Raw genomic sequence first — 22,141 nt, forward strand, 5'->3', positions numbered from 1 at the left:
TCAAATATTGAAACATCAGCCAAGCATTTTAAGTGCAGTTTAACTATCCAGATGAAATTCTGTTCTCATACTTAGGTCATTCTGAACAAATGCTAATGGAGAATGAACCATCATGAGCTGTTAGCTTAACCCCTTTTTGGACAGAGAATATTTTTGTGAATTGCCCCTGTGTGGTCCTGAACAAAAGGTACAGAATAAATTTTAGAGCAACACTTATGGGCAATGATTACGGTCTACTAGTAAATTTTTCACTTTGAGAGGTCAGCATTTAAAATAAAAGGCTAACTGACAGGAGTTGAACAGAAACCCCCTAATCTCAAACCCTTTCAACACACTAAAAAGCATCGTGGAGAATTTCACTGCAGCAGCACTTTACAAGCAAACCATATGTTATAAACTCTTTGCAGAAAAGCCATTATTGAAAAGTAAAACCAGATAGAACTGATCAATAGGGACCAACTCAAGCAGCACTGGAAAATAAAGGAGCACACAGATCATCATGATAGACAGTTGACATGTATGCAGAAGAGTCACTGTTAGGATTTGTAGAGCTTAAATAAGATGTTCAAGAAAATGAGGCCTACAGATGTTTCTAGAATTTTTGTCACATCTAATGTGTGGTCAAGATGGGAAAAAAAGTATACAGAAGTGTCTATTTGAAGAGAATGGACCTAGACAGAATTCAACCTATGGGTAAATGACAATGTGAAAAGTGGAAAGGGAAGCAAGGTCCTCTGAAGGTGAGGTTAAAATGTTTGTTGTGAAAGAAAATTGGGAACCTGTAGAGGAATACAAAGAGCAGTTAAAAACAGTCAAAGCCACCAGCAGTATACAATCTTTTGGCAGTATTTTCAAACTATATATGAATTTGTTACAAAAATTGGGACATTAAGTTTTGAAAGCCTGTTCAGGGAGCAATAGTGCAGAGCACACATCTTAAAGATGCTTTGGAGAAAGAATCCATAATGGTTAGAGGGGCCTGAAAAGACTAAGTTAAAACAACAAAAGAAACCCTGATAACTGAGGTTATATGTGCTCGAATCACAGTCAGTTCATGAGAGAAGGGAGCAAGTGTCAATTTCCCTTGGAGAAAAGGCCAGACACAGAATAACCAGTTTTAGTCATTTTGAGCTTGATCTAATGGCAAAGAGACGGATAGTGGGATAAATAAATCAAGATGTTAGTTCAGAAAGAAAACAATTCTGAAAGAGAGCTATATCTAAGGGGTGTCGGCATGAAGGAAATTATGTGAACACATTCATAGCAATTCTTAAAGGGTTTCCCAGAGCTGTGATTACAACTCCTTTCACGGGCAGCTATACCTACCTACAAAACATCTTATTTGGAGAAACTGAATTTCTGTATTTCTTTTCCAGAAGGCACTCTCCCTCATATATCCCTCTGGCTACGACAGAAATAAGCAACCAAGGGCACAGATACCTTATTTCTAGGCCCTCTGCATCAAAAACACTCCCCAGAGCTACAGTGCGCAATGGCACCAGATCTTTTTTCTTATTGTTCCAATTCAGTAGATGCCAAGCATTCTGCAGACTGCAGTACACCGTTTCATCTGAAAGACTACATTTTGCATGAGTTTTTAAAGCTGTCAGTTGACCTCAGAAGCTGTGTTTTCATATGGATGTCAAAACAGCACAAATACTCTTCACTCTGCAAGTTACTAAAGATTCTCAAGGACGTATTTTCAAGAGCTCAAACCTTCCTGATAACCACAGCGTTGATTAGGGTGATGTCTGTTTTCTTATTTCATTTCCTGTAGTCTGAAACCATGGCACAAACCTTGCCTGTAAGCCTGAATTTGTTTGGGTTTTAACTTTGAAGACCCACGAATATGTTAGGCAAAGCATGAAGCCAGTTGGATGTTCTATTTCCAAATATATAAAAGACAAGTATCTCACTTATGTCATTGCTCTACAGAAGCACTAGAAAACCGCATACTCTCATCATAACAAGGCACAGCATACCACACATGCAGATCCTACTGTATTTGCCAGGGTCAAAGTTTAAAAAAAGAAAATCAAATCACAACACAGGGTCAAAGTTTAAAAAACACAAACTAAATCACAACATTTAGGTCTATTTTGTCTCCAAGAACACCCATAAATTCTTTCTTAGCAGATTTTGTTCCCATCTGAGAGGAAAGCATCCTTTTACCCTTTTGTTTTCCTCCAGTTTTATCACTGAATGACAACAGGATTACAGAAGACTGATCTCTGCAAAAGGATCGAGAAGACAAGTAGTCAAATTTTATAGCTAAAGGAACAATCAAGCATAATTCTTACAATGGTTGCTTGGTTTGGGGTTTGGTTTGGGGTGGGGGGTGGTGAGCAGGGCAGAGTGATGCTTTTTTTGTTAATTTGTTTTTTTAAATCCAGTTCTTTAAACTCACATGTTTGAAGTACTGATTATTAGGAAATTTCAAGTAGAGTTATTGGAATTTTTAAAGTCAAAGCAATTTACTTAGATAAATAAACACCTAAATTCATGTTTCATAAGGTAAGCGTTTTAGCTGAACACACAGACATGATTTCCAGTGTGTTTTCTACACAAATACTCAACATAAGCAAGTCCACAGAGACTCTTGGTTCCTCTGCCAGGCTTTATCCACACTGAATGATCGAACCATGGATAACTGAGCTGGACTTTCAAGTGAACAAGGTAATAAGCAGAATGATTCTATTTTGCTGCATTTTTGTTTTTCATAATTTCAGAATCAGCTATCCTGCTGACTTAAAGAAATACTTTGGTCGGCTGGATATACCCCATACCAATCAAATATTTTGGTTTCCATTCTGTTCCTGTGTAGAAAGGTTTTACAGCATATAACCAACCCTGCAGGCAGCTGACTAGAAAGGCTAAACTAGTACTAATTTTATGGTCAAAGATTATCATTAAACCCAATGCTTTGGAGTTCTGTAGATTTCTTTATTTACATCAAAATTCACTATGCAACACAAAGTTCACACTAAGAACAAGCAAGACAACTCAAATATTAGATATTTTGCTGTTTCTAACCTAGTCTAATGAGAAAAGTGGAACTTTAACAGTATTCGTGATAAAATGTCTTGTCAGTAACAACCAGGCCATCAAATTCGGTTTTATTTTCTCCAGAGAAGTCACAGTGAGCCGTTTCATTATATTGGAATTGTTTTGTCAGCACACTGTTTAAAAGAGCAATAGGGCTGTGCTGTACAAAAATACAGATGCTGCTTACCGTAACTTATTAAAAAAGAGAAATCATATAACCTACTGATCTTTTCAGAGTGTTCAGTACTATAAATATGTCAAAACTCCTGAAATCTCCCCATTAAAAGAATTTGAGAAGGTACAATGTGAGTACAAGACATTCAGTTGGATCAAATTACAATGAAGAGCCTTTAAAGATACTTTTTACAATGTCATTCAATGAAAACCCAATAAAACAGACTTTATCTTGCCATGATTATTAGATCATTAAATGTAATAATAAATGTAATGGTCTTTAACTCTATTGTAAATGAAATGTACTTTTTCAATGGCCAAAGACATCTTTTGCCTTCAACTGCTTCAAACTGCTACATGATTTTGACTGACCGCTGGTTAAGAGGTGATTTCATCTATAAATAGTTGAGAGGAAAAACTGCTCCCTTCACAATCAAAAAATAAGCCAGTTTTTATATAAACACTATATTTGATCTTATAAATGTCATTGTTGAACCTTAGCTTTGAAATCAAGGACCCCAAACCTTGTCACAAGTAACAGCATTTTTCTGAGTTAAATGTTGATTCTCTAATACATTACTCTCAGATTCACTCAGTATAACACAGTGGAGAATCTGGGCCACCATATCTTGAGACAGTTGACAAATTTAGCCCTACCCTATGCAAACTTATTCTTTGAGCTGAGAAAAAAAAAAAAAAAAGTACATAGTCTTCTCTTAATGCCTAAATTCTGCAATGCATATGCTTGAACTCAACTCCCTGATCAATAAAAGAGAACTGGTTCCCAACGGGCCAGGATTTCCCCCATCCCCTCCACCTTCCTGCTGGTCTAGCTACAGTCCTTAGTGGGGTTTTTGTAACCTCTTTACTCTATAATAATCACAGAGGATAATAATAGAGTAATAGTGCCTGTCAGAGCTTTAGTAAGGATCTGAAGAATCCAGAAAAATCCTGTTAATAATTAAGAGCTGAAGCCCATGAATTTATGGGTCCTCTTGTTAAATATGAAGCTGTTATTAACACCTTTCCCACTTATTCTGCTAGCAGTATTCTCTTAATTGTTTATCAGCTAGTACTTATATTACCCCTCCTGTAATGTTACCTAGTCTATAAATAATTAGATCTCAAATGCTTTATAATAGTCAGTGATATTATCTTTTTCCTCCTGAAAGACAAATCAAGGATGTAGAAGAGTGATGTGACCTCTCCAGAGCCACCTAGTCAGTGGCAGACAAAATCAAAATCAGGTGTCCACATGTTCAGTGGACTGTTTTGCTTGCAACATTTTCCATACATCAGATATACCTAAAATGTATTTGACCGGCTTATTAGATTAAGGAAATGTGGATATTGTCTACCTTGACTTAGGCCTTTGACACCGTTTCCCACAGCATTCTCCTGGCGAAACTGGCTGCTCATGGCTTGGATGGGCACACGCTTTGCTGGGTAAAAAACTGGCTGGATGGCTGGGCCCAAAGAGTTGTGGTGAACAGAGTTAAATCCAGCTGGCGGCCAGTCAAGAGTGGTGTCCCCCAGGTTTTGGGACCGCTCCTGTTTAACATCTTTATTGATGATCTAGACGAGGGGATCAAGTGCACCCTCAGTCAGTTTGCAGAGGACACCCAGTTGGGTGGGAGTGTTGATGTGCTCAAGGGTAGGGAGGCTCTGCAGAGAGACCTGGACAGGCTGGAGCCATGGGCTGAGCCCAACTGGAGGAGTTTCAATCAGGCCAAATGCCGGGGGCTGCCCTTGGGCCACAACAACCCCCAGCAGCGCTACAGGCTTGGGGAGGAGTGGCTGGAGAGCTGCCAGTCAGAGAGGGACCTGCGGGTGCTGATTGACAGCCGGCTGAACAGGAGCCAGCAGTGTGCCCAGGTGGCCATGAAGGCCAATGGCATCCTGGCTTGTGTCAGCAATAGCGTGGCCAGCAGGGACAGGGAAGGGATCTGACCCCTGTACTGGGCACTGGTGAGGCCACCCCTCGATTCCTGTGTTCAGTTTTGGGCCCCTCACTACAAAAAGGACATTGAATGACTCGAGCGTGTCCAGAGAAGGGCAACGAAGCTGGTGCAGGGTCTGGAGCACAGGTCGTACGGGGAGCGGCTGAGGGAACTGGGGGTGTTTAGTCTGGAGAAGAGGAGGCTGAGGGGAGACCTCATCGCCCTCTACAGCTACCTGAAAGGAGGGTGCAGAGAGCTGGGGATGAGCCTCTTTAACCAAGTAACAAGTGATAGGACAAGAGTTAATGGCCTCAAGTTGCATCAGGGAAGGCTTAGACTGGATATTAGGAAGCATTTCTTTCCAGAAGGGGTTGTTGGGTGTTGGAATGGGCTGCCCAGGGAGGTGGTGGAGTCCCCATCCCTGGAGGTGTTTAAGAGTCAGGTTGACATAGTGCTGAGGGATCTGGTGTAGTTGGGAACTGTCAGTGTTAGGTTAATGGTTGGACTGGATAATCTTCAAGGTCCTTTCCAACCCAGATAATTCTGTAATTCTGTGATTCTGTGAAAGTATGTCTGTGGGTTTAAAGAAATTAAAGCAGTCATCTTTGACTCATGTAATTTTCAGATTAAATGGAGCATATGAGATAAATGGAATACCTAAAAACATTTTGAGCATGTAATATGAAACAGTGATTTTAAGCTCTTACAGGTAGAAAAAATACAGGTGAATTTTTGTGTTCAGAGTTAGGCATAGACTTAGCTAAAGATACTAGATTTGTAACTCAGTAAGGCAGAATGACACATACTCTTAAATATGTCTTGAAAATATTTCACTTCATTTCAAATACTAATCAGCCTTCTATATTACTCCTGTTTTTCGTTTGTTTTGAATATTCAGAAGCACATATACCTTTCCAGTTTCCTGCACTTACCTTGACCCTCTTCAAATCTGACTAAAAATGCCACTTATAAGTATAAGCAGGCCAGGTCCTTAGAGCATTCAATGTTCTTTCACTGCTTGAATTTAAAACTAGCCTTCTCATTTGCAAAATTTTAATTAAATTAGCACTTTTTTTCTTTGGATGCACAACTGTTAATGAATTAGCTTGGCTAAAACTTCCTTTATAAATTTAACAGTTCATGAATGTGAGGGGAAAAAAACCCAAAAAAACCCAAAACATATCATAGTAATTTCTTAAACTGAAATTGCTAAATAAACAAGTATTTTTCTCCCTTCAGACTCAGGACTCATTTATTTTGGTGCATGGTCTAAAACATTCCCCTCAAATTCTTCCCAGTTTCTTTTCAACTTTTATGTCTGTATCAGAACTTCAACAGCATGGAATTTACACTACACAACAAAACGCATCTCTCCGAGTAACAGAGCATGTTGGCCATTGTCCAGCACTAAAACACTTGCTGACTCGAAGCCTAGAGAGAACTTCAGCTCCTGCAGTGAAATAAAAGCTTTTCCTGAGAACAATTGCAGGGCCAGCATGCTGGGGAGCAGGTCACCTCTCAGATATGCTAACACTGATAGAAAAACCTCCAGATTGAAACAACTTATATAGGACCATTACATAAACCCTTCTGTATAGTTATAATATTCTTAAAGTCCACCTCCATTATGAATCTCACTTTGTGCTTTCTCTCCCCAAATAATTGTCACCTAAAGAGACATGTGAGGGGTCTAAAATGCATTCACATATGGCTTGGAGATCTTTGAACTCCTTCTCCTGAAACAGTTTAAAAGAAGCAAGCCTTAGAGCAAATGTGGATCATGTAAGGCAAGTAACGTCTGGAAGCAGCTATCAAAAAAATACAACTGAATTTCAGCAGGAAATTATGTTTTTTACTTTTTCATTGCAATGTTTAAAAACATTTTCAGCAGGTCATCTACAGAAAATGCTGTTATATTAGTACCAGAATAGATGCAGAATATGCTGATTGCAAATATAATTGCTAAAAAAAAAAAAAAAAAAAAAAAAAAAAGGAAAATTCAGGATGAAGAACTTAGATGGTTTTTACTATCTCATTTTAAGTCCTTTTTCTCATTTCAAATTCCCTTGTTCCATTTATCTTTAATTCTAATGTATGCATTGGTATGAATTATTCAATTGCAGTGAAAAATAGTCTTTTCCAAAGTTCATTTCATTATTTTAGCCTTTCCTTGAAATATTTTTATACTTCACACCAAAAACACTTAATTGCTTGAAAATTCCCCTTTTATTTTTCCAGTTCTTAAAATAAGAAGATTATCACTGAGGAAAAAACAAGAACATTTTCTCAACCTGCAAATATTAAATAAAAAACTGGTGTAGGAAAAAACAATTTCAAAATAGAACCTATAGGGTTTTCTGGCATGATGAAAAATACTTGATTGGGAATGTATAACGAAGTTAAAATTAAAATAAGTAACACTTTGCATTCGTGTTATCTTCAGTATCAAATGGCCCATCATGTTGCATTAAGAGGCTCACATGTAAAACATTGCTTAATGTAGTACTGGGAGTAGCTATGTTATGGAATGCAATGGTTTGACCTTCCATAGCTTATAGACCATATGACAGTGAAGCACTATCACCACCTGAGATGAAAAGTCACATTATTTTCCTTAACAAACCAACCTGATTTACTTTTTTTCTTTTTTTTTGCTAGAGCTCCATAAGAATGTCAGGATCTGACCTACTCTGAACTTTCTCACTGAAGGACAGAGTGCCATTTTTTCTTACTGCAACTTTCATCTAAGAGATGAGGAAATGACCACAAGGGATGCCAGTTTGATAGCATGTCCTAGAATGATTTGAGATAGGAAGCTCCATTTCAGAAATGAAAAGGTAGTTTCTACTTAATGGTCAAGGCTAGCTACAGGAAAAGCGTTATTAGCACAATAAAAATCATGAATGGTTCACAACCATATTCTGAAGTCAGAAACAGCATCCAGATTTATGAGCTACAAATGTTCTTGAAGTCAGAAGAAACCTAGCATCCTTTGATTCTGTTCCTGTTACTCTGCCTTCCGTTCTGAGAAAATATGTAATAGAAAACAATGCCTATTTGAGTGTAAATGGGTATGCAAAGGATGGAATTGCCTTTTCTTTCCATAAAGAGTTTGCAGATGGGTATCTACGTCATAGATAAGTGTCATCCTAAATTATTATGAGCCAATACACCTACTACCATATTCCAGTAATTTGTCTAATCCCAAATTTGCATGTACATACATCCACCTCAAGAAAGGTCTTGAAAATAACACTTAGGTTATGCTAACAAAATTGGCATAGGCAGGCTCACTTCCCTAGAAGTTTAGCTGAAGCTGATTTAGGGCCACGTGGATTTCATGTCAGATCCCTCACTGATGAGAATTGCCAAATTAAGCTCTTCCCTTCAATTGTCACAAGAGTGCCTTATTTCATCTCCAGCTTTGATTGCCCCCTTAAAATACACCTCAGAAATATTTGCTATGCACAATAAGCAGGAAGATGAAAGAGTGTAAATCATAGATCCAGGGTGATTATCCAAAAATCAGACTGCTGAGAAATGAAGCATAATATCAGTTAAAGTGTCACTAAAACAGAGTTATGAGTATAGTCAGGTAAAATACTTGATAATTGCTTATAATTTTCACTGTTTGGAAAACAATTTCCTGGCCAGATGTTTTCACATTGTATTAGATGTTTCACTCCCTGTCAAGTGTTGTACATTTTCTCTAGTTTATGATTCAAGGTGTTAATCATATTCAGTCTTTCAAGATGATTACCTGGCAACATTAACATACAAATGTACAGTGATTATCTCTGCTTTTCAGAATTCTTTGCATTTTGCACAAGGAAAAAAATAATAAAAGAAATAAATCAGGCTCCTTCAACTTGCATGATGCCTATTTCAGAAATGAAATTACTGTGAATTCAGAGCCTATGAAAATTAAGTATTAATCACATCAAAGTGCAGAAAACTTTCACCTAAGCTTGAAAACAGCAACACAGAGTGAGCACCTTACAATAGGCCAGAGTTTATAGGTATAACTACCTCATAACACATACACACTCCTTACTTGTAGTCTCCTGTACTTTTGTATCATATTGAAAAATGCTATCTACAGTCAGTTCGGAGGAATATACAGCATTTTACAGTATACTATCATAAATAATTAGGACGCTATTTCAGAATGGAGAGGAAATTCCTCTCAAATCACCAGCCTTCGATTGTGAAACAGTAAAAATTCTGTAGTAAAACTGGATCAAGCTCAACAGTACCTGAATCTAAAAATCTGGAGGTTATTACAAAGGAATTTGATAAAGGCAGTATGATGATAATACATCTCCAGTCTATACTGATTTAACAGAGGTTCCACGAAGTACCTAAATTTGTTCCTAGTGGCATTAATACATAGTCATTTTTGTATGTCTGAATTGATTATGTCCTGCTGCATAAAGAAAATGAGTAACATCACAGCAACAATACACTATGGAGTCATTGTTATACACATGCAAGAGTTGCATAAGATTAGTGACTGGCATTTGGAGAGAGTAAAGACAAGCCCTTTAAACTACTTTCACTTCCAAAAAATTTGGTACCACAATGAGTCCTGGCTCCTCTGCAGGCTCCAGGTGCCCAGGTTTCCTCTGCACATGTTGAGACTGGGGTGGTCTCCCAAAAGTACTCCCAGCCCAGGTAACCTAGCTGCAGTCCCTAGAGTTATCCCAAGACATGACTTAGTATCAAAGTGCCTAAATTAACCTCTCTGGATGTTGTGACTGTTCACTCACCTCCTGCTCAGATTTTGGCTACCACAGCTCATGCTACAGCTTGATGTTTGCTAACCTAATGGAGCAGCACCACTAAGCAAGACCACCACCGAGGCAGGACAGGTGGCCAGGAAGAGCTCAAGGCCATTATGTAGCCATTATCACCTGCAGATTGCTGCCTCCTGCAGCCACCATCTTTGCATACTGAGTGTCTGGCAGTTCTGTCAGAATCAGCTAGCTCATGGAAACTGTATAAACCAAATTTCCTTGCTGGAAGGTACAGAAACAACAGTTTACCCAAAAAGCTTTTGAAGCAGATCTAGCAGCAGCTGGACTCCCAAGGCTTCCTGGTGTGATACAGGGAATGCCCACACAGTGACAGAAGAGAAAGGATGAACACTCTCGCTCTGGGCTGGATAACTAATTCTGCTCATAGGTGCACAAGTTAAAAGTTACCCATTATAAGTTATGAAACCTCACGACCTGAATGGTCAGTAAGTGAACTGATGTGATAGCTTACAGTCTGTGAGAAGGGAATTGAACCCTCATTTGTTATATTTTTTAATAAACTCATAAAATAAAATGAACTTTAATGTACATAGTACATTGGCCTGTAAATTTGAGATATCCAAAGGGCCCATGACAGTTATTCAGAGGGATAGAGCACAATTCCTGTTCATTCTCAGAAGGAATCAGTGGTGGACACAAGAGACCACAGGCTAGGCAGGGATACCTGACCTAGATTTACACACACATTCCACTAGAAATAAATGCGTTGGCTAATTTCTTGTGCTATGGTCTATCTTGCTTCTATTTTTAATGTTGAGCTTTTCATCTTAGAGCATCAAGGTTGAATGATTTAAAAAAAAAAATAATAATCCGATTAGTCTTTCAATCACTTCAGTTCATTTTCATTTCTTTATTTTTTACTCTCATAGTTGATACCTCCCTCAGTCCTTTTGACCCCTCCACAGTTCTGGCACTGAAAGATATTATTTTCAAAGAATATGGAAGAAAAAGCCAAAGGGAAACATCAATGCATTCACATTTTCCTTTGTTTTTCTGTCACTACACTCATACATATTTGTACTGCAGACCAACAAACAGCTTCTCTTATCAGGCAGGAGCCAGGATCACCTGTTTCAGAGTTTGGTAAATATTATCAGAACACCTGTATTCAAAACCAGAACTGATAAATCATCAAAAGCATCAAATGAAGGGAAATGTTTCTCTAGGTTAATAAGAAAAAATATAAATGGGAAAGTTTGTATCAATTTCATTATAACTGAGTTCCAGCATTTTGCCAGATCAGTCCTTATTTCACTATGATGAAAGTGCATGTACTCTTCCTCATTTTTAGTGGTTAATATATAGTTTACTTCTTCACATTGAATGATATCTTTCTTTGCAAGCAATGCCAAGTTGATTGCTAAGCTAGACTTCAGGCTTCAATGTCGCTGATGACTCCAGCATTTTCATAAAGTGAGATGCCAACAGAATCATCTACATGCTTCAAACCAAACCTGTGCCTAAATCACTGTTCTGTTCTCCAGTTTCAGACTGGTTCTGATAAATGTTAAATTCCTGGCAGTCTTGGACATTTACTATTCATTTGCATGAAAACATGGTTTCACTTTAAATTTCTCACCTCAGAGCCCCATCAAAGGTAGAATATGCTACTGAAAGAAATCCCATAAAGACAGTAAAAAGCCAAAAGAAAGGATCCTGCATTATTTAAGACACGGGCAAAAGGATTACAGATTTCATTGGGTGAGGTCTGCACAGAACAGAAATGACAAGACGTGGGCAGAGAATTTGATTTGATAGACCTTCTAATGATTGTCTAATGTCTTCAAGCCAATGCTTATAAAACACTTTTGCATTTAGTAATAATTTTACTTTTGTTTCTATTCATTCTGTACATAATCTATACAGATTTAATTTTTCTTTTCTTCAACTTTTTAACATCTAGTTAAAAATAAAAATCTACATAGAAGTAACACCAAGTTTTGCCTCCACTGATAAATCAAAATCCCTCAAGCATTTAAGCAAACCTGTTCATTTCTGAAGACTTATCGGTTCACAGCATATTCTTTCTTCTACATATGGGCTTTTAAACTTATCTGTTGGCTACCTGTGCAGTCTTCAGATTTATGATCTTAAAAGGCTGCATTTTCAAGGAAGGATACTAACTTTTTTTGGTTTTAATTCTTATAGATTGAAAAGGGGAAATAAATGCACAGTGCTTTAAGGGCACAAGCCCCCATTATTATTTTTCATAAATCTCCTGGGTGAGACACTACAGGTAAACTGGCATCAAAGGAGATTGAAAGATTATTTTTTTTAAAGATGATTCAAAAGGAGAACCATTGATCTAGTATATACTCCTCATTCTCCATCTCTCAACTTCTAAACTATGTATCTTTTAGTCTAGATGATTTTTCTTTAGTTGTAAAAGAGATATCATGTAATAAAATTGCAGGAAAACAACCTTTCATTAGTTCCATTTTAAGGGAATAAATATTTCAGCATGGAATTGGACTTAGAATTTTAAGCTCATTAATATATATTTACACATATTGTTATTTAAGATATTATTCTGCTAAAATTTTACAGATCATTTAGAAAAAAATGAAGCAAAGTGAGGGTTATTTATGGAAAGTTAGCTATCCTTTGACATTAGCTAAAAAAAAAAATACCAACAAATATAACTGTTTGAGAAGGAATAAATGCATTTTATGTCTATTTTTAATGTAGGACTATATGATTAATGAGCTGTCATAGTCTTAAGGCATTCATTGACATGTCTCTGTAAGCTTATTCACATAATAAACCTTAAGAGATGAATGAAGCATGTCCTGCCATATCTGCTGTGATGATTTCCTTAGAGTTAGTACTCTAACTGCGGGACATGAAGGATCTCAGTTATCCTTAAAAAAAAATCTGTCTTATTATTAATCGAATCCTGCCTACTCTGGTCAAGTGCCATTATGAAGAAGCACATGTTACTAACCCACACATAGGATCTAATAATCTGAATTCTTCAGCTGTGTGGACTTGCCCAGGTGAAGAGAAGCTGTACATAAGATGTAGCCAGCTCCCACAGAACTGGTCCATGGGTCATAGTATGCCATAACCTTCACACCACAGATAAATCCATAGAAAGCATAGAAAGTCTTGCCTCAACCTGATTAATCATTTTCCATGATCTTTGTGAACAGGACTTCTGTCATACAACATACCCCACCTATTATGTGGGCTTACTTAAGGAAAGAGTAGCTGGAGACAGGACATCTTGGCATCACTGCTCAAGAATTTTCTGAAAAAAGGAATTATTCTGAGGAGTAAGTTTTCCTTTGTAAAGGAGAATAAGTGTGTTCAGCCCATTACTACTCTCAGCATGTTTTTCTGTAACAGAGAGCTGAACTATAAAGGTCACAAGAAAATATTTTTTAAAATAGGTAATCTTCAGTGAACACAAAGTACTTTAAAAGCATCTCTGCCTAATTTTTGGGTGCATTTTTTGATTGTTTTGTTTGGTTTTAATAATAGCAGAATTACTCTGACTCTAGCTCTGAACAGGGGTCCTGAGTTTACTTACATCTTACTTGTCTATATAACACAAGTAAGATGTATACTTGTGTATATAATGCAAATTAATTTCTTGAGAAGTGTGCAGATTTGTTCAGCTACTCAGGTAACAAACATCTGAAAACAACTGGCATGTGTTTGCTTCCTGTATTATCAGGACGAACTCTCAGTAAGAGAGCAAATAACAAGGTTTGAATAAATAGGACAAGTACCTCACTAAACCAAGCAGCTAAAAATAGGAAGAGAAAGCAGTCTGTGCTTAGTGAAGGTCTTCCCTCTTGAAAAAAACGTGAATTGTGGCTTCCCTGACTCCCAAGATACTGCATCTAATGCCACAGGCATAGAAAGCACTGCCCACTGGTCCTAGCTATCTTAAATTACTTGACAAATTCCTGCCGATGTGAGGAAATTATTCAGATTGCTTTAAACAATTGTGTAGCTAGACAGACTGAGAACTAAAATTTATGCCCTGATGGTCCCTCTATATCTACTGAATAAAGTAGAAACCCCGTGCAGCAGAGAAACTGACCCAGCATCTTTAATGATAGTTTTAGGTTATTCATCACTAACACCAGCATCAAATGCAAAATTTCCGATTAGATGTGACTCCTATCACCTTTTGCGTTTCTTTTTGGTGCTGACAAGAGCAGAGCTTTCTGTTGTCTGAACAAAAAGGATAGCTTACCATACAAGCTGTAAGATTTCACATCACTGTCATATGGAATGAATTTATAGGGAACCATTTCTGAATTGTGGTATATTGCTAGGAAGCTGCCAGGAAACAAAGTATTGTTCTTTTCTTTTTTTATGTTTCTCTAACTTGATTTTCCTTTCCATGCTGCTGTTCATCAAATGCAATGGTTCGTTCATCTTACTTTGTACTACAGTATTTTGACAGATCTAAATGGTTTTGATAGTCAGCCAGTAACTATGTTTGCTAGTTTACAACAGAAAAAAAAAAAAAAAAACCAAACCCACCCAACATTTCTTATAGCTTCTCTCTTTTTGTTCTATTTCTTCTATTTGTCAAAAATAAAACAAAGACCAAAACTAGATGAAGATAATATTCACCATTCCTTCCAACAGAGGAACAGTGAGTCATGATGCTTTGTCTGACTTCTTAAATACACAGAACACAGGATTTGTGGTTTTTTGTTGTTGTCTGGGTTTTTTTAAGAAATATATTCAGAAGGATTCATTTGAGCAAAGATGTTTTCAAAATGAAAACAGTTATTATAAGGTCATCTGCAGAGAATCCTGATGAAAGATTATAAAGAATTGAAATATTTATCTTTACAGAGGATAAGACCAGGAAAACTGGATGCGATGATTACAGTTCTTGACTGAAATCTAGGCCAGGAAAAGAAAATTTGAATCTACTAATTTGACTGTTTTTCTGCAACATAACCACCATATGATGACACTTATTAAACAGAAAAGTCTGTCTATACAAACTGAAGTACATTTATAGTACCTGAAGTAATAAATAGAGAACAGGGGAAATCTCTTGCTATTCATTTTTAAGCTAATTGGCAGGGATAAGCTTTACCAGAAACATTTTTGCAGTAACAGGTATAGTTTAGTATATAATTTACTGCCATGAAAGGAAATACACATCTAAGTTTACAGAAAGAATCAAGTTCAATATTATCGGATAATTAATGTGACATTGACAAAATAGCCTGTTGTAAGCATGTATGCATACATTACTTAGCAAAAATTAAATATATTTGTCCTTTCCTGCTAACCAGCTGCACAATAAATCACAGAAGTCATTTATATAATTCTGCAAAATAGAAATTAAGGACTGACAACATTAAATCAGGTAATTTCTAGCTCGCAGTATCCATGCAATTTTTCTGAACTGGCCATGACCCCTGTGTGGGTTAACTGTAGTAGGCAGCTAAGCGCTACACAGCTGCTCCCTCACTTCCCCTACACAGCAGGAGGGGGGAGAAAATTAGGAGAGCCTAAGTGAGAAAACTCTTAGGTTGAGATAAAAACAGCCTGATAAGAGAAAAAGAGGACAAAACTAAAGAAAAGCAAGTGATGCAAAAAGCAATCACTCACCACCAACTAACTGCTGCCCAGCCAGTCCCCAAACAACAGCAAACCCTGTCAAACTTCCCACCTCAAGCCCAGTTTTACTGCCCCAGTCTTGCTGCTGATGTGATATTGTATGGCATATCCCTTGGGACACCTTGGGTCAGCTGTCCTGGCTCTGTCCTCTCCCAGCCTCTTGTCCACCTCGATGCTTGGAAGCACTGTTCAGCAATAGTTAAAGGACTGGTGTGTTATCAACATGTTTCTGGTCACAAATCCAAAACACAGCACCATACAGGTTACTACGAAGAAAATTAACTCTATCCCAGCCAAAACCAGTACAATGTGTGATGGCAACACCCATCAACCAAGGTGTTTTCAGTTGCAAAATCTGAATAAGTGAAGACGTCCCAGAACAAGAGAGGCAGTCTCAGAAAATCAACCTCTCATTTACTCAAGAAGTTTGACTGAACTCTTATATACTAATACACTCACACTAAGGTCACACAATGCCTACATGTCAAAGTGTCCGCAGTGCCAGACTTCTGGGGGTTTTTTGGCAGGGGAGAAACAATGCTTTGTAGTCTGAAAAAGAAAATGTGATTTGCATTGCTTTTTCCAAAATGTTGTCTGCTATGTAAAAAGCTCATCAGTAAGAGACCTTCTATTTGAAGTCAGATCTCAGGATGACAATCATTCATGGACATGTACTCAAAGACTTGAAAAAGGAAGAACACCTTTATTTTCACAGCCTAGTTATTAAATAGAGGGAAAACTTGTACTGATTGAGGTCATAAGTATTTTGAAGTATTTGGACAAATGAAACTGATCCTAACTTATTATTTTTCAGGAATTTAACTGCAAAAGCAAAACCAGATATTTGTTCACTGAAAGTGACATAGAAAGATGAAGGGAGCAGAAGCTGCAGCAAAAATGTTTGCCAGAATTCTTTAATTGCCCTAAGGGAAGTAATTTTTTTAATTAAGAAGAGCTCTGTAGAAGACATTCCCAGGAAGGGTTTGAATCTAGTCTATGAAATTTGTTTAGCCACTGCTTCATAAACAGTAAAAAGTCCAAAAAGGATGGTTTCTTGGGTAATTATTTCCACCAGCAAGGTATTTGGGACACTATCTTTCCCTGGCAGGGACAGACATAGTGTAGGTCTCTGTCATTCAGGTTCAGCCTCCTCCTGAAAGTGAGTCCTGCCTTACTGAAGGAACATCTTATTTTTAATTCTGAAAGACAAAGGTGTATGAGCAAATAGGAAAAAAAAAAAAAAAAAAAAAAGAACTAACATTTTGACCTATTTCTTTGATATATGTGCATTAGCAGTGGTGCTCTTCTACCAAGTCTTTGGGTACCAACCTGAAAATACCCTATGTCTATAAAAAATACTTTGAGTCAGGATTCTTACCTAAGCCTACAGGAAGATAGAATCCCATTTTAGAAACCTGAATTTAAATTCTTATTATGTAGAATTCTGCAAGGCAGTAACTCAATATTTTCTAAAGCTTTTTTTTTTTTTTTTTTTTTAAGAAAGTACATAAAACCACTGCTTTCTTTCTGTAACTTACGGAAGACTTTTTAGTAGGTTGCCTTTCATCATCAAATTATTTGCCAAACTGAAGTAGTAGTGAGGTGTTGGAGTCTTACAAAGTAAAAAAAAAAAAACAAAAAAAAAAACCAAACAAACAAAAAAACCCAAACCACAAAAAAACCACCCCACACCAAAACATTTTCTAGGGAACAAAAGCTGCAAAGTTCAGGAAGGTAGAAGAAGGTATATCTGTCTGGGAAGGACACTGCCAGAACACTATTTCTGCCAATCCTTAAAGCAGGGTTAATCAGGAGAGCGACTCTTCAGCACAGTCACCAGAATCACTTCTCAACATTACAGATGCTCTACAAGCAAGACCTATACATTAGACAGTTAGGATGAGAATAAATGAAGGCTGGAGAATATCAGTGAGCTACTATATCAAGCTGCCTGGAAGGGTCACATGTTGGTTTGCTTCGAGCAAGATCATATGAAGTCTTCTCATAAGAAAGCAAAAGTTTTAGAGTGCATGTGGTTGCTGTACTCCACTCAGCTTCAGCTCTGCTGTACACAAACGCATGATATACAGAGGGTATACCTTTTTTTTTTTTTTCACACCCTTCAGTACAACCTTTTTTACAGAGCTAAGTTTATCGCATTTTGTACTTTCTTAAACTAATGTAAAAAAAAAAAAAAACAAACCTGAAACCTCAAGTTTTGTTTCTGGTCTCCTGTGCCTGAGCACAGGAAACGCAGGGTTTGGAGCCAAACAGGAAGCCGTGCTTTGTACAACACAACGACCTGCACAGCTTCACACACCCCTGCACCATGGATAATTAAGTAGGTGGCAGTAATTGAAAATATCCCTGCTTCTTTCACAGTAAGTACCTTGTATTACTGGTTGATGTATTGTAGCTACTGACACATGACAGAATAATTTGTCTTTTATTCAACTCCAACACTGAATAATTGGAAGTTGGAGTTGTCTGTGGCCTAGAGGGAGACATTGTGCCAGAGTTTCATTTGCTGTTATTGAAGGCAAGAGGTTTATAAAAGTTAATGAAATACAGCTAGCAGAGAGACTGTACAGGGTCTGAATCTGAGAAGCAGCAGCGTACAGATGCCTATTGTTATTACACAGGGCAGCAAAACCCAGTCTTTCCAGTCTCTGATAACATAGAAAATATTCAACATTTTCATTGGAACTGCTACTTTTCTGTCATTTGACTAACTGCAAAAGCTGTTAAATTTCCTCTTTTTTATATTTTAAGTCACAAATAGATATTTTATAGAACAGACACTGAAATGAAGAAAACAGACCAAATTTATTCCATATTTTCATGCCTTCAGAGACTGTCTCAAGCAGTCCACAACTTCAAAATCTTCAGTTAAAAATGCAGTGTTATGCACCATCCAGGTGTTAGAGAGATGTCTTTACCTTATGAGCTAGATGCATATGGACTCTGATTACAAAAAGTGCAATTCATTTCTGTCAAAAACTTTTTGACAAAAATTTAATCTTATGTGAGGCAGAGAAACTCAGATAATCCTAGTATAAGATGAAAAGTATTTTGACAGAAAAAATTAACATTACTTCAGAGCTCTGTAACAGTTGAGCCATCACTAAAAGACTTGCCTGGCTTGGTTGTGGGGGCTTAAAATAAATTTCACTAACACTTTGAGAAAAAACGTGATGCTATTTGCTTTCTAGGATATAGAAAGAGATTAAAATGTCAAAAGAAGCATCAAGTTTTCTAAGATGCACTATTTACTGATAACGCCTAAATGACTTTCCCTCATTACTAAGGAAAATAATTCTGTGGCAAAATATTCATTGATATCTGCATAAACAAGTGTGATGAACTTTTTTTTTTTTTTAAAGCAGCAACATTTTCCACTAGTATAACTTGAGGATAGGAATTGTTCACAGTTTTTTCTTCTGAAGGAAACTAAAGAAAAAACACTGACCTTGAAGGTCTCTTTTATTACAGCAGCTCCTTTAGCTTTGTCATAAACCTCCAAGGTTACTTGTGCCTTGGAACCAAATTACAATGCAACCAGTGCTATTCTGGCTGCTGAACCATTTTCTGGGCTGGGCATAGAAAGATCCTGCTGTGTCCAAAATAGTTTCTCAATGTTTTTCCTATAAAAACCTAGAAGCCCATCTCTATCATACTGAGGCTGCTGCTTGCACAACTGAGCAGTGTCTGAAGTCATCAGGGAAGATCCTTTCCTGTAGTGTATAACACTAAACTATTTTTTCTTCACTTGAACTCTATCTCCATCAGTCTTTCTCATGCTCTGCCTCTTCTACACTTGCCATGGCAGAGCCACTGATGGAACACCATGTAACCCTTTCCCAGCCCCTGCAGACAGGGCAGCTCACCTAGTGCACAGGGAAGTTGCATGTAACAGCAACTCTTGCTCTGCTTTCTTGATCATCTCAGTGGAATAGATAAATGAATAAACAGCAATAAAAGCATGGAAATACAGGGGACAGGTGTCAGTAGAGAAGAAAAGTATTTCTGACAGGAGGCTGTAGGGGACAACAGAAGAATAACTGTTAGAAAGAGCTAACAGAAGGCCAGGGGAAGGGAGATCATGCATATCAGAGAGGAGAAGGAAGTGGCTGGGCAGCACTGCAGGTAAAGACTCCCTGTTGCTTTTGGTTTCTGTTCAGTTATGAGCAAAGCTTCTCTACAATTAAAAAATGACATCCCTTAAACTACTACGGAATAAAGTCCTACCCACATAACCCACCGAACTTCTAATTCATCCTTTGGTGACCTCTTAGTTCTACTGCAGACAGGTACTACTGTTACAGCATCATCCAGTCAAAAAAACATTGACTCTAGTTCTCTGCCTTTGTTACCAATACCAACACTTTGATACTTCCAAATATATTTATGGGTCTGTTTTGGTCTTCAGTTTTTATTCAGCGTTAATAGCAGCAAGATATCAAGCACTACAGGTCTTAGCTTGAAGGCTACTGTAAGTCATAGCAGGCATACTCTTACCTTTAAAAAATTGGAGGCTGTTCCTCACCTGATAACATTAGGCCTTAAGTAAGGATGAAAATTTTCTTTGCAAAGAACTTTCAAGGCAAAAGCTTTTTATAACTTGAAATATTTGCAACAAGTTAACAGTACATTAAGAGCAGATAGAAGTGAAAATCATTCTGCTGAAAACTGATTTAAGAGCAAATAAAATTTGAAGAATAACTTTACTTAGAATTTGATGTTCTATGAACTATTTTCTTTCATATTTATGCTGCACTGCAGATTCCCTTGGCACATAACAGCTATTCTTTCTTCTGTTAAAATGTAATCCTATTCCCTCCAAGCAAAACACTTTTTTTTTCCAGAATAAGCAGGATTGGACCCTTGCAATCATATCACCAAGAGTTAGCAATGTATATTAAGCACTGTTAGAAATAGTTTTGTCAGTGTGTTGGCTTATAAAAGACTAAATGCTATATAAATTATTGTGTTAAACATCTTAATACTCTATATACTCCGTTTTCCCTATATCAGAGAGCACTGCATGCACATTTGCCATAAGAATAAGTGTTCCGCCTGAAGACGCTTGCTAGTTCTGCACTGGTGGAGAAACATGCTCAGCGAGTCAAACAGGTTTCTGAAAAAGTGCTTCTTCAAGTTTAAAACATTTTCTTTTTCATTCTTGTTCATTCTTTGGTCCTTTGACCATCTCTACAAACTATCTGGTTGTACACTGTTCTCTAATTCTGAGTTTGGGGGATGGGGTGGGCTTAGGGGCATTTTTATTTGCTTGTGGGTTTTGGTATTTTCTAGGGGGGCTGGGGGTGAGGTGGGTGATTGCTTCTGCCACCCCAGTTTTGGCTTACTTGTTCCAAATTGTCTAGATTCTCCTTTCTCACATTTCCCAATTTGTTCTATCCATGGAACCAGACTGTCTTCATATTTTCCAAATGCTACAATAGAAGCTCTGAAATCATGGGAGACTTCTGAACATTCCTTAGGTGTGGAAGCTTTTGTACATCTGTACAGAATTTTGTGTGCCCTGAATAATACTTTATTAAAAATTCTGTAGGTTAGAACATGCTCAAAGCTGATACAATGCTCTTTTTTTTTTTTTTTTCTGCTAAGCCAAGTGCAAATAAACATTGAAATGCTGTTCAGATTATTGAAAAAAATTCTGATAGTCTTCAATGAGCAAAACTCACCTTTTGGAGCATTAGCATGAAAAAATATTCCAGGATACCAGCCTGCCCCTTTCCCTTTATTCTATCATCAGGAAAAACAAGTTTCTATAGCAATCTGTTGATTTTTTTTTTTTTTTTTTTTTTTGGGGAAGGTCCTTCAAAGAAGAACGAGTTAGAAAGTTTAGAATGAGATAAGCAAGTCTGAATTCAAGCTCAGATGCTTAAAGTCTGGTGAGCAAGCTTTTATGAAGCAGATGTAGTGTAATTTCCAAGCAATAGAAAATGGTTCAGGTGCTTCTAACAGATGCCCATGATGGTGTCTTTAGCTATATGTTTAAAGAATTTAACTTTTTCACTTCAAAGACAGAACACAGGTTTTCTGTTCTTCAGATACATGATATACATGTAAGTTTGAATACATGTCAACCACCAGACTCTATACACTGAATCAGTAGTGGTTTCTCAGTCTTGCACAAGGGATAAAGTTATATCCTATATTCTTCATTTAATCTCATACTATATGCTATGCTGAAATGTAACTGTGGCCATCAATAACAAAACCAGAACAAACCTTACAGGCAAGGTAGCAAAATAGGCAATTAAAAACAAAAAAACAACCCAATGCATTTATTTGATCACCCCAGACTTTGGGGCTGCTACGAACTTTGCCCATTTCCAACTCTTCTCCCTCCCCTTTGTAGGGTACTGTTTTCCTCCAAGAGAAATGTTTCATTTATCATCACTGTACACAACAATGTAAGTGCAAATGTTTTAGCTGGAGCACTTACTACTATCTGTGGCTAATACTGACTGACACTTCTCAGTGTTTGTTGTTGATGATACTTTTGCAAAAGCTAAACTGATTGGAGAGTAATAGTCC

The sequence above is a fragment of the Athene noctua genome, chromosome 4 (assembly GCF_965140245.1).
Source record: "Athene noctua chromosome 4, bAthNoc1.hap1.1, whole genome shotgun sequence".
NCBI classification, from domain to species: Eukaryota; Metazoa; Chordata; class Aves; order Strigiformes; family Strigidae; genus Athene; species Athene noctua.